Source organism: Callorhinus ursinus, unplaced genomic scaffold (genome assembly GCF_003265705.2).
Source record: "Callorhinus ursinus isolate GAN/ISIS: 27379988/994484 unplaced genomic scaffold, GSC_fseal_2.0 scaffold19, whole genome shotgun sequence".
In the NCBI taxonomy this organism is placed as follows: Eukaryota; Metazoa; Chordata; class Mammalia; order Carnivora; family Otariidae; genus Callorhinus; species Callorhinus ursinus.
The window spans coordinates 34,229,911-34,243,303 of record NW_027397081.1 but is presented as its reverse complement, the minus strand read 5'-3'; the positions used below and the strand labels follow the sequence as shown (position 1 = coordinate 34,243,303).

The 13,393-nt window shown below is 34.2% G+C and overlaps 1 long non-coding RNA gene across 1 annotated transcript in view; it reads left to right on the top strand.

Annotated features, from left to right (window-relative positions):
- Window positions 1–584, top strand: part of LOC141374599 (uncharacterized) — a 55,222-nt gene extending 54,638 nt beyond the window's left edge. The window contains exon 4 of the long non-coding RNA XR_012381615.1: window positions 450–584. This is a non-coding gene — a long non-coding RNA (uncharacterized lncRNA). The remainder of the gene's footprint in view (window positions 1–449) is intronic.
- Window positions 585–13,393: the final 12,809 nt, after the last annotated feature.

Genomic DNA, 13,393 nt, shown 5'->3' with positions numbered 1-13,393 from the left:
GCACTGGGTGTTATGAACAAACAATGAATCATGGAACACTGCATCAAAAACTAATGATGTAATATATGGTGATTAACATAACAATAAAAAAAATTTTAAAAAAAAGTTATGCCATTTAGAATCAGTCATTTAATTAGAAATAAAAATCACATATTCATTTATTGACACCTTTCAGATTTTGAGGCATCTTTAGTAAACATATTATTTAATAAAAATATAAAGAAATTATTGCTCATAAAACTTGAAAATCAATTTTAAGCTAATATTGTATTTATTTCTACAGTAAATGTTTTCCAACTGTGATTATATTAACCTCTAAAAGTAGTGTTTGATTTTATTTTATTACATAAATTCAGGGCACTTGAGTAATTTAGATAATCTAATTTGAAATAGTCTTTTTCAGGTTAAATACTGAGTCTTTTAATGTGTTCTCCTTTCCTTCTTCTTAGAAAATATAGACATAGTGAGAAGGTGTCCATCTTATGAGACAAGGAAAGAAGCCTCAGAAGAAACCAAACCTGAAACAACTTGATCTTGGACTTCTAGTTCCCAGAACTGTTAAAAAATAAATTTCTATTATTTAAGGCACCCAGTCTGTGGTATTTTATTAAGGCAGCCCTAGTAAAACAATACATCTAGCCTGAGGTGTTTATTGATACACATCAGGTAAACGCAAATTAAACTCATAAACTCATAAACACCCTAATCAAAGCACAAGAATTCATAAATTTGACAGTACTGAGCTTTAGTAAGAAAGTTTACTAATTAGTCTTCTTAAACATTATTGATGAGAGTATAAACTTATGTAGTACCTGGAAAATTCAAGAATAGTAGGTTAGAGAATAGTTCTTTTTTACTTTCAGACATATATTCTAAAGAAATATTTGCCATTGAACACAAGGAGTCATGTTCAGGATATTTTATTACAGTATCATTATTTATAATAGCAAGATGTAAAAATAATGGAAGAGTTCCTCAGTCAGAACACTATTGTCAGTTGAATAGAATAAAGTGGATATATTTGCATTAATATAGACAAATCTCAAACCTAATCATGATAGGGAAAAAAAAAGAGATAGTAAAATCAGATATACCAGGTGATGCCGTTTCTTTTTTTTTTTTAAGATTTTTTAAAAAATTTATTTGAGGGAGAGAGAAAGAGAGAGAGTGAGCAAGGAAAGAGCACAAGCAGGGGGAGGAGCAGAGGGAGAGGGAGAAGCAGACTTCCCAATGAGCAGGGAGCGTGATGTGGGGCTCCGTCCCAGGACCCTGGGATCATGACCTGAACCGAAGGCAGATGCTTAACTGACTGAGCCACCCAGGGGCCCACAGGTGATGCCATTTCTATATATTTAAACATGCAAAATGGTACTTTATATTGTTTGTAAATAAATACATTTAGTGTAAAAATACGAAAACATGCATAAAATAGCTACACATAAAATTCAGGCTAATGGTTGCTACTGAGGTAGAATGGGTGTATAAGGTATGGGGTCACAATTTAGTGATACATTTAATATGTGTATGTTAAAAAGATAATCTCTAAAATAAAGAGAATCTCTGAAATAAGTGTGGCAACACACACACACACACACACATACACAAACAAGTTTACACGTATTTTAACTCTATAGAGGATATATAGCTGTCCTTTATATTATTTTCTATAACTTTTCACTGATTTAGAGATAGTTTATTATGTAAAATAATTTCAGGGGCACCTGGGTGGCTCAGTCAGTTAAACGGCTGCTTTCGGCTCAGGTCATGATCCCAGGGTCCTGGGATCAAGGCCCATTTTGGGTTCCCTGCTCAATGGAGAGTCTACTTCTCCCTCTGCCTCTCCTCCAGCTTTTGCTTTCTCTATCCCTTTCACTCTCTCAAATAAATAAATGAAATCTTTAAAAAATAACAATAATTTTTAAAAAGGAGACTCAGCTATTTTGCCAGCTGAGACACAATAGCACTTGATGTTGGGATACTGTCTGATAAAAAATGTTGATTTCCTCCTCACTCCCCAGTGACACTTCTAGATCATCTTATAATGAATGGCAATATATGTTTGAATTTCAAGACATTTGACCATATACTTTCCCTCATGTTCATTTTGAACTATGAATCTCTTTCTTGGAAAATTATATGTGAGATGAAATAGTAGTATTAAATTCAGAACTCTGACTATAGCTTGAAGAATAACCATGTTACAGAATAAGCAGGCCAAGATGAAAATCATTTGGGGGAAATAGACAAAATTCCTGGATACTGAACTATCAGCAATAACCTTATTACATCATATCTGGATGCAATGACTTGAGGTAATTTGGTATACCTCCAACTTGAGACCTGGTGATTTTGTTTGCTGTTGCATTATTTTTGTTTGTTTTTGTCTGTTCTTTAAACAACATTATTAAAGTATAATTAATATACAAATAAATGCAAATATTTAAAGTGTGCAATTTGATGAGTTTGGACATATGAAAACACCCATGATACCATCACAACCACCAAGGCTATATGTATATATATATAATATATTTTAAAATATATTTTATGTATATGTATAAACATTTCCCCAAAATTCCTTGTGTCTCTGATTTTTTAATTCAATTTCTAATTTAAATTCTAGTTAGTTAACATATATGGTAAAATTGGTTTCAAGTGTAGGATTTACTTTGTGGTAAAAGCATTTAACATAAGATTTACATGATTAACATTTTTGGGGGTGCTGGGGGGCTCAGTTGTTAAGCATGTGCCTTTGGCTCAGGTCATGATCCCAGGGTCCTGGGATCAAGCCCCATATCAGGCTCTCTGCTCCATTCCCCCTGTTTATGTTCCCTCTCTTGCTGTCTCTCTCTCTCCATCAAATAAATAAATACAATCTTTAAAAAAAAATTGAAGTGCATAATACTGTATTGTTTTTTTGTTTTTATTTTTTAAGATTGTATTTATTTATTTGAGAGAAAGAGAATGAGAGAGAGCACAAGAGGGAAGAGGGTCAGAGGGAGAAGCAGACTCCCCACTGAGTGGGGAGCCCGATACAGGACTCAATCCCAGGACTCCAGGATCATGACCTGAGCCGAAGGCAGTCGCTTAACCAACTGAGCCACACAGGCGCCCCCATAATACTGTATTGTTAAAAATAAGTACTATGTTGTGTACCATTTGATCCAGCAACTTCATTTGGATATATAACAAAGGAAATGAAATCAGTATCTAAAAGATATTTTTATACTTTCATGTTCATTACAGCATGATTCACAATACTTAAGATATGGAAACAACTCAAGTGTCCACTGAAAAATGAATAAAGAAAATATGACATCTGGATACAATGGAGTATTATTCAGATTTAAGAAAAAAAAAAGGAAGAGAAAATCCTGCCATCTGTAACAACATAGATGAACCTGAAGGACATTAGGTTATATGAAATAACCCAGTCCAGAAGGACAAATAATGCATAATTCTACTTATGTGAGGTGTCTAAAAAAGTTAAACTCACAGAAATAGAGAATATAATAGTAATTACCAGGGATTGTGGGTTAGGGAATATTGTTCAATGGGTATATAGTGTCAGTTTTGCTAGATAAATAAATTCTAGAAACTTGCTGTTGCAATTACGAATAGTTTTTGTCTTAGGCAGGAGTATCTTTGGCTACATAGAAAAAGTGTGTGTATGTTCATATGTGCCTGACAGATAAGGAAAATATACTAGATAAAAATTAAGATGTCTTCCAAGTCTTTGCCTGGGTTGTGACTATTTGATCCTAATTTAGATACACCAAAAGCTAAGGCTATTATATTGACTCTTACAGGAGGTAAAAATTAAATAACAATATATGCAAACTCAAAACTGTTGGTCCTTCCCTTGCTGATGCTTTCTAGAGTCACTGACTCAACAAAATTTTGTCAAAACTATTGTGAGTTTTTGCTTTTAAGCTACTATATTCCGCACTTACAAGAGTATCTAGAACATAGTAGTCTTTTAAGAAATATGTGTTGACACAGAACTAGAAAAAATAACCGTAAAATTTGTGTGGAACCATATAAGACCCTGAATAGTCAAAACAATCCTGAGAGAAAATAAAGCCGAAGGTATCACAATCCCAGATTTCAAGATATACCGTAAAGCTGTAGTAATCAAAACAGTATAGTATTGGCACAAAAAAATAGACACATAGATAAGTGAAACCGAATAGAGAGCCCAGATATAAACCCACATGTTTATGGTCAATTTATCTATGACAAAGCAGGCAATAATATAGAATGGGAAGAAGACACTCTTCAACAAATGGTGCTGGGAAAACTGGACACCTACATGTAAATGAATGAAACTGAACCAATTCCTTAAAACATACACAAAAATAAACTCAAAATGAACTAAAGATTTACATGGGACACCTGAAATTATAGAACTCCTAGGAGAAAACATAGCAGTAATTTCTTTGACATTAGCTGTAGAAATATTTTTCTCAATATGTCTCCTGAAGTAAGGAAAACAAAAGCAAAATTATACTGGGACTACACCAAAATAAAAATCTTTTGTGCAGCAAAGGAAACCATCAACAAAAATACAAAGCAGCCTACTGAATAAGAGAAGATATTTGCAAATGATATATCTGATAAGGGGTTAATTTCAAAAATATATAAGGAACATATACAACTTAGCACCAATCCCCCCCAAATAATCCAATTAAAAATGGGTAAAGGAACAAAATGGACATTTTTTTTTTCAAAGAAGACTTGCAAATGACCAAAAGACTCATGAAAAGATGTTCAACATTACTCATCATCAGGGAAATGGAAATCAAAACCACAACGAGCTATCACCTTACATTTGTCAGAATGGTTAGAATAAAAAAGACAAGCAATAACAAGTGTTGACAAGGATGTGGAGAAAAAGGAACCCTCATGCACTGTTGATGAGAATGTAAATTGGTGCAGCCACTGTGGAAAAGAGTATGGAGTTTCCTCAGAAAGTTAAAAATAAAATTACCATATGATCCAATAACTCCACTACTTGGTATCTACCCCCAAAACTGAAAACACAAATTTGAAAAAATTGTGTTTATTGCAGCATTATTTATAATAGCCAAGATATGGAAGCAAACCAAATATTAATGATAGATGAATGGACAAAGAAGAAGTGGTATATATCTACAATGGACTATTAGTCATAAAAAAGAATGAAATCTTGCCATTTGCAATAACATGGATAGACTTGGTAGTTATAACACTAAGTAAGATAAATCATACAGAGAAAGACAAATACCATATGATTTCATTCATATGTGAAATTTGAGAAACAGAACAAATGAACAAATAAAGGAAAAAAGAGACAAAAAACCCACTTTAAAATACAGAGAACAAACTGGTGACTGTTAGAAGGGAAGTAAGTGGACAGATGAGTGAAAGAGATAAAGAGGATTAAGAGTACATTTATTGTGATGAGCACTGAGTAGTGTATAAAATTGTTGAATCACTGTATTGTACACCTGAATCTAATATAACACTATGTGTTAATTATCCTTCAATAAAAAAAATAGATGTTGAATGGATGGATAAACATATGTTTATTGAGTACTCAGTAGTATGTTAGTGTAAGATTTGATAATCCAACTATGAAAAAGCTAAAGAAAAGTGTTTGCATCCATGAAGCTTACAGTCAAATGAAGAGAGGCAACAATAAATCTAGAAACAATATGAGACATCAAAAAGAGCTAGAAAGAAAATAAAGCAAATAATGAGGTAGTGAGTGACAAGGGATGGGATATCTTCTGCTTGGGTGGGCAGAAAAGGTTTCTCTGGGAGATGATACTTGGGCTGATAGCTGATAGTGAGAAAGAGCCACCCTTATGAAGATCTACAAGAAACATATTCCAGGAAAATTAAACATAATTTGTAAAGAACTGACATGGAGATGAGAAAAGGATTTTCCAGAAAGCAAAAGAATATAAGTACTGATGAAACAATATGGTCATGGGGAAAAGGTGCAGTCAGGAGTATAGACAAAGACCAGGTCAAGTAGGGTGGCATTACCCGTGGAGGAAATATGGATTTTATTCCAATTTTAATGGAAGTCACATTAAATTTTTAAACAGAAGAAAAAGTAGTTGAGATAAGCAGTGACCATACCAGTGCTGTTGCTCTTGTTGTATGGTGACTAAATGATAATGTTGTGGACAAGATTGAGGATTTTTTTTTCATTTTATAACTGTGCTTATGTAGTTTCAATAAACCTTCTTTCTTTCACATATTAGATATTGTCTATTGTTTTCCCATAAAAGCACCTGAATTTATACACTCAACAACATGCATTTTCTTTGTCCATTTATTAATAATTTGATGAATAGATTAATGGTTTTGTTGAACTAAATTCAACTTAACAACTGCATATATAGTACATATATGCATATAAATGTATGTATACATATATATACAATACATATATGTGTGTATACGTATATATGTATATACATGTAAAATACAAATATATTTTACCTGTTCTGTCCATGGATATTTGTACTGTGTATGTTGTCTATTTCATTGCTCGATCAATTGATTAGCCAATCCCATTGAACATGCTGCAAGGTAGACCCTAAGCTACTATTGGGGAGACTGAGTCACTGTGGCTGCTTAGAAGGGAAGATAGGTTGAGACTTGCTTTTTTCCCTTTTTTGGCTTGGTAAATTTATTTCTCAGCTAGTTTTTTATTTTATTTTCCTAATATATCTGCAGCTAGTAAAGAGAGTTTGTAGAAAGTTGAGTTTTACAGTGTCCTCTCTAATGTTCCCAGCATGCAGAATAAATTGTTCCCGAGGCATTTGGGTACCACAAGTATATTTCAGATGAATATTAAATGCCTAAAACATTTGGCAAAGGGATATAAGACTCTGCTATAAGTATTTTCCCCATTATGATATCTCTTCATAGATTCAACCCAATTTTATGGTCTTATGAATTTAATAATATCTACCAAAAAAATTTTAAGTATTCAGTATCCGAAGACAAAAAAGCAAAATCCAACATTGTAATTATATTTGCATACACAAGCACACTCACAAGAATAGCATATTTACTTAAAATTGCTTCATATAAAAATACCCTTGTGTTGAAAGCAAAGGAGAATTTATTACATGGTTAAATCAATGTTAAAATGTATTTGTAAAGCCATATATTAGATAAATGTAATACAGCTAATGGAATTCTATAGCACGAACACTCTCTGCCTTGTAGCAATATATTATTTAAAGGCTGTGGAAACTAAGTGTTTTAATGCACATAGTGCTGTTGATCATTACAGGTTTTTGACATCTTAAAAACAGGTTGTGTTTACATCATGGGGATATGGAGATAAACAAACACATTAAAACCTAAAGTCTCCTCTGAAATACACGCTTTCATTTTATAGGTGTTATTATGAGCAGCAAGCTTTTTACAAATGATTAGGCTCAGGCTGAAATGGTATTGAATGACTTTTGCTTGAGTTTACAGGGCTGTTAAAATTGTTGACAGTTTTTTTCACTATAAGCACAATGGCATTCAAGGAGATGACAGAATGCATTGTCCCTTTTTATAGCCATAAATTCTGTTGCTAACTGTGGATGTGTAAGAGCAAGGGAAATTTGAGAAATGTCATACCTTATTTCAAAGTCTGTATTCCTTAATGCTTATACAGGATTACCTACTTTGATCTCATTAGCCCATCTGGGGTTGCCCTTTGTCTCCATCCTCAGTACAAGAGCAACCTACTCAGTTTCTCACCCTCTCAGTCCTATTCATTTCAGCAGTTATTAGTTGAGATTTTATTATATCCAAGACAAAATGCCAGACACTGAATATTCAAAAATGATCAACTCTTTGTGACAACATGGATGGATCTCTAGGGTATTGTGCTAAGTAAAATAAGTCAGAAAGAAAAAGACAAATACTAAATCACTTACATGTGTAATCTAAAAACAAAACAAGACAAAAAAACAAATGAACAAACAAAGCAGAAGGAAATTCATAAATACAGATAATAAACTCGTGGCTGCCAGAGGAGAGGCAGGTGCTGGATGGGCAAAATAGGTGAAGGGGATTAAGAGGTACAAACTTGCAGTTATAAAATAAATAAGTCATGGAGGGGTGCCTGGCTGGCTCAGTCAGTAGAACACAAGACTCTTGATTTCAGGGTGGTGAGTTCAAGCTACACTTTGGGGGTGGAGCCTACTTTAAATCAATCAATGAATCAGTCAGTCAGTCATGGAGATGATAAGTACATCATAGGAAATATACTCAGTAATATTGTAATACTGTATGGTGACATATGGTTACTACGCATATTGTGGTAATCTTTGCATAATGTATAGAATTGTCAAATCAGTACGTTGTGCACCCAAAACTAATGTAACCATGTAGATCAACTATACTTCAATAATAAAAATTTTTAAAAATGATCAACTCATGGCCCTTGTTCTTAAGTTTCCACATAATCATTTGAATATACACATATATTACAAATATTTTCTCTGTAAAAAGGTGAGTGGAAAGATGGAGGCATGCATAGAGTGTTATAGCAATATAAATAATGTTTCTCTTTGGAAGAGTTAATCTGATTTCTTAAGGTAAAATATTGGTAATTGGTTATTAATTAATGCATTGCTTTTCTTATCTACATGTAATATGGATAATTAAAAATTTAGGTTCTTTACAGAAATTTAATATAGGAATTCTACATAGAAATTAAGGAATTCCATGGAAAACTGGATATAATATTTTTAATATAGAATAGAGAAGTTTTCATTCTATAATTCCACCATGTAGGCCACTTGCTGTGTATTTGGAAGAAGTTATTACTTTATATAATAGTCTTAATTTAACTTTACATTAATAGTTATTTCACTCCAGAAAAATGAAAACATGTACTAGATATAATGGGCTAGAGGAGGGATGGTCCAGCATTGGAATATCATGTTATTACAAAAGAATATCATATCAATCTTAAAAGGAAAATTTGATAACATGTTTAGCTAGCACAACAATATGATTTAAATATTTAGGAGTTCAAAATATTCTTTTAAATACTAGGTTACTAAATTTATAGATGGACTTATCTTATAGATTAAAGAGTAGTAGTATTTTCTGGAAACACCCTCACAGTCCTCCTAAGATACACAATGACCTATACATAAACAGAATTTTGCTCCTGATGATTACACTGTAGCTGCATGGCTAAATCAATAAAGACTGACATTGTCAACCTATGAATATTGCCATTATATTCTTTAATATTAATAATTTATAATAATGCAGATAATCTTTAGGTATGCAGAGGCATTTTTAAGACTCCTGTTTTAGTACAGTATCACTGAGATGCAAAACACATGAATATAGTAGATAAAACAATGAAATATCCATAGAAAGTTTCTGAGTATGTTTTTAATGGGGTTCTTCAGTAGATACATGAACTACAGTAAAAGCAAGAGGACCATTGGAACTAGGAAATAATTATCTCATTTAATTCTGACCCTAATCCTGGGGCACTGGGTGGCTCAGTTGGTTGAGCATCTGCCTTCTGCTCAGGTCATGATCTCAGGGTCCTGGGATCAAGCCCCATGGTCTTCCTGCTCAGCAGGGAGTCTGATTGTCCCTCTGACCCTCCCCTTGCTTGTACTCTCTCTCTCTCAAATAAATAAGTCTTTAAAAAAATTCTTACCATAATCTTTGACATTGATATAATCAATCCTTGTTTTTCAGATAAGGAACTGAGGCAGAGGAAATTCAAGTAATTATATCCAAAATCCAAGAGCCAGCAAGTAGCAGAATCAAAACTTAATGACAAAGAAGTTTTAGAAGTACTAAAATGTATAGAAAAATTAAAACAATACAAAATAAAACAAAAAAACATAGTCCTGACTGAAGAAATCATAGGAAAATATCAAGACACTACAAATTTTGGAGCTGTGCGATTAGAGAACAATGCATTTAATTATAACTGCATATTTTACTACATACATAATTTTGACCACATTACTTAACCTCTTTGAACAGACTACTTATTTGAAGAAATATACATAATAATACCTGTTTTCAGTTTAGTTGAAATTAATATAACATACACTAGCCATTTATTAAAAGCCAGTGACCAATAACAATTAGTAGTTCCTTTTATTTTCCTCACTTTGGGGGAACATATAGTCTAATAAAGAAAATATAACTTGTATTCATGTAATTAACATTCAGAAGAGAATATGCATAATGCTGTATGAAGAGTTTTAAAATGTTTTGAAATCTGTCTTCTAAGGATTATTCGGTTTCTATAGAGCATTGCTTTATTGTGGTTAGATGTTTATTATTTTGTGTGTTTTTACATTCACAGTTTATTCCGTCTGCCTTACATGTAGTGAAGAATTTCCAAGTTTCAACTCTATAAAGCTTAGGTTCTAGCCCAATGTCTTGGATTCTCCAACCACTAAGGAATATTATTATATAATACATCTCTTTGTCTTTATTTTCTTATATGTAAAACTGCATTGTACTCATAGAGATTTTGGGGAGGATAGGCAAAACGATGTGAAATCATTTAGAAAACTATAAGGTTGATGAAATTATATTGACACCTTATATTTGATGTTAATAAAGTAATTCTTATTGAACTTTCAGCACCGTGCATATTCTTAATTGTTAAGTTGCCCAGATAGTTGGCTTTAGCTAAAAATAACAGTCTTTTAGTGTGCTCATGGAATTCTTTAAGAAAAATATTATATCTTATAGCAAAGTACTTTACCCTATATTTGTGTAAAATGTCAAAACCTCAAACAGTAAACTAATTTTAAATTTATTTATTTATTTATTTATTTATTTTTAAAGATTTTATTTATTTATTAGAGAGCTAGAGAGAGAGAAACAATATGCGAGGGGAGAGGGTCAGAGGGAGAAGCAGGCTCCCCACTGAGCTGGGAGCCCGATGTGGGACTCGATGCCAGGACCTGGGGATCATGACCTGAACCGAAGGCAGTTGCTTAACCAACTGAGCCACCCAGGTGCCCTAACTTTAAATTTAAATGAGGGAAGATTTCACCACAGGAAGGTGAACCTGGCCTTTCAAAAAAGAAATGCAGCAGTATTTAAATCTTGATTAAAAACTTGATATCCACAAGTTACTTTGTGATATATAAAAAACGAAATGGATTAATGGATGGATAGGACAAACAGATGCATACATATGAGGAAACCAATTTCAACAAAGAATTAAGAATAAAATTTCTACAGTGAGTAAATAGGTATTCATTCTAAAGTTCTTTGAATTTTGCTATGTGTTTGGAAAATTTTCACAGATAAATTTTGAAAACAATGGGGAATTCAGATAGAAAAATTAGCCATTAGAATGTATGTCTATACCACATCCTATGGCTTTCAGTATTTATTTCTTTCAACATTTGGAATCATCCAGGGATCTATGTGTTCTCCCACCACACCTCACCCACCTCACCTCCTTATCCCTTCACTCTTTATTTTCTCTATGGCTTCAGTCTTCTTGGTGCTGTCTTCCTTCAGAGCTAACAGTTGCTTAATTTCCAGGTGGTACTGTTTTTCTGTAGTGACTTGTGCTATTTTAAAATCTATACCTTTCTCCCAACTGCCTCCAACACAAATAACTATGGACATTGTGTCAGTAAAGTTAAATCCATACATCCCCATGAGAAAACCTCTGAGACAAAGAAGAAAAACCAAAGTGGTGTAGATATTTATCATTCTATAAGGAGATGACTTTCAAATCAAAATATATATTTTTAGAAAACTGCAATGATATATTGGAATAAAGTAAATAAAGTATTTTAATAATTATTTACCAAATGGCTGTCTAATGAATTCTGATATTTTGCCACACCTTTCCACACCTCTTCCTCAAAGTGGGTTCCCCTTTATTTTAATTTTAGGGTAGATGAATCAGTCAGTGATGGACTGCTTTCATTATTGTTATTTGTTTCTCCTATTGTTGCAATTCTTTCTATGATTAAACATTTATCAAATGTTTAAACAATCTATCAAAGTAGGTAGTCTACCTACTCTAAATAAGCATGTTTTGATGTATGTTAGTGACAGATTTTAATTTTTTTCTGTGTTTGATGTTATTTCTCCTTTTTCTATTTAAACAAAACCTTGTATTTGGCACTCCCAATTTTGTTTGTTTATTTTTTTTAAACTACCATCAGTAATATGTGATGAAAAGAGCTCTGTAATAGGAGTCAGAAGACAGAATTTCTAGGAAATAGTCATGTATTTTCACAATTTTAATAGGAATTTGAGCTATGAAAATTGACTTTTGACTTCCCTTTTTCATTTTTTCATTTATAAATTGAAGAGACTAAGCTAGATGATTTCTTTTTTTTTTTAAGATTTTATTTATTTATTCATGAGACACACAGAGAGAGAGAGAGGGAGAGAGAGAGGCAGAGGGAGAGCAAGCTCCCAAGGAGCAGGGAGCCCAATGCGGGACTTGATCCCAAGACCCCGGGATCATGACCTGAGCCGAAGGCAGACACTCAACCATCTGAGCCACCCAGGCGCCCATAACCTAGATGATTTCTAATGTTAATTCCTGTTCTATAATTTTGTCTACTTTTTTATGACTGAAGTCCTTCATTGTGTAAAGCAGGCATTAAAAGTCTAGAGGAGGGGGCAAAGCAAGATGGCAGAGGAGTAGGAGACCTGGATTTCATCTGGTCTCAGGAATTCAGCTGAATAGGGATCAAACCATTCTGAACACCTACGAACTCAACAGGTGATTGAAGAGAATAATAGCAACAACTCTCTGAACAGAAAAGCGACCACTTACTGGAAGGTAGGACGTGAGGAGAAGTGAATCTGAGGCAATATTCGGGAGGATAGACGGTGGGGGAGGGGGCCTCCATGGGCGCTTGTGGCAAGTGATAGGACCACGGAGCACAAAATTGGAACTTTTAGAAGTCGGCTCCACTGAGGGACATGGCTCCAGAGGCTAAGTGGGGGATGGAACCCTTGTGGGACAGTGTGGTCTCAGGACCCTAGGGGTCACAGAAAGACCAGGGGTGCCTGAGTGTGGCAGAGCTCCTAGGTATGGGAGCAGGGAAGCCGGCTGCAGAGATGGAGCCGAGGCGCGAGCTCTCAGCTCAGGGTTGCCATAAACTGTGATCTACGGCCCAGTCGGGCCACTGCTCCCCCAGCAGGGACCCAACAAGCAGCAGATCCGGGGAAACTCCCCTTCCTCCCCCAGGAGGAGTGGCACAGGCGCACACCACAGGGATCTGCTGAGTTTGGAGACTCCACACTGAGTCAGGTGCCAGAGATAGAAACATTTGGTCACAGGCCGGGTGAGCACGGAGTGCAGCCGGAGACCGGGGACACGGGGGTGACTGACTGCTTTTCTCTGGGGGCG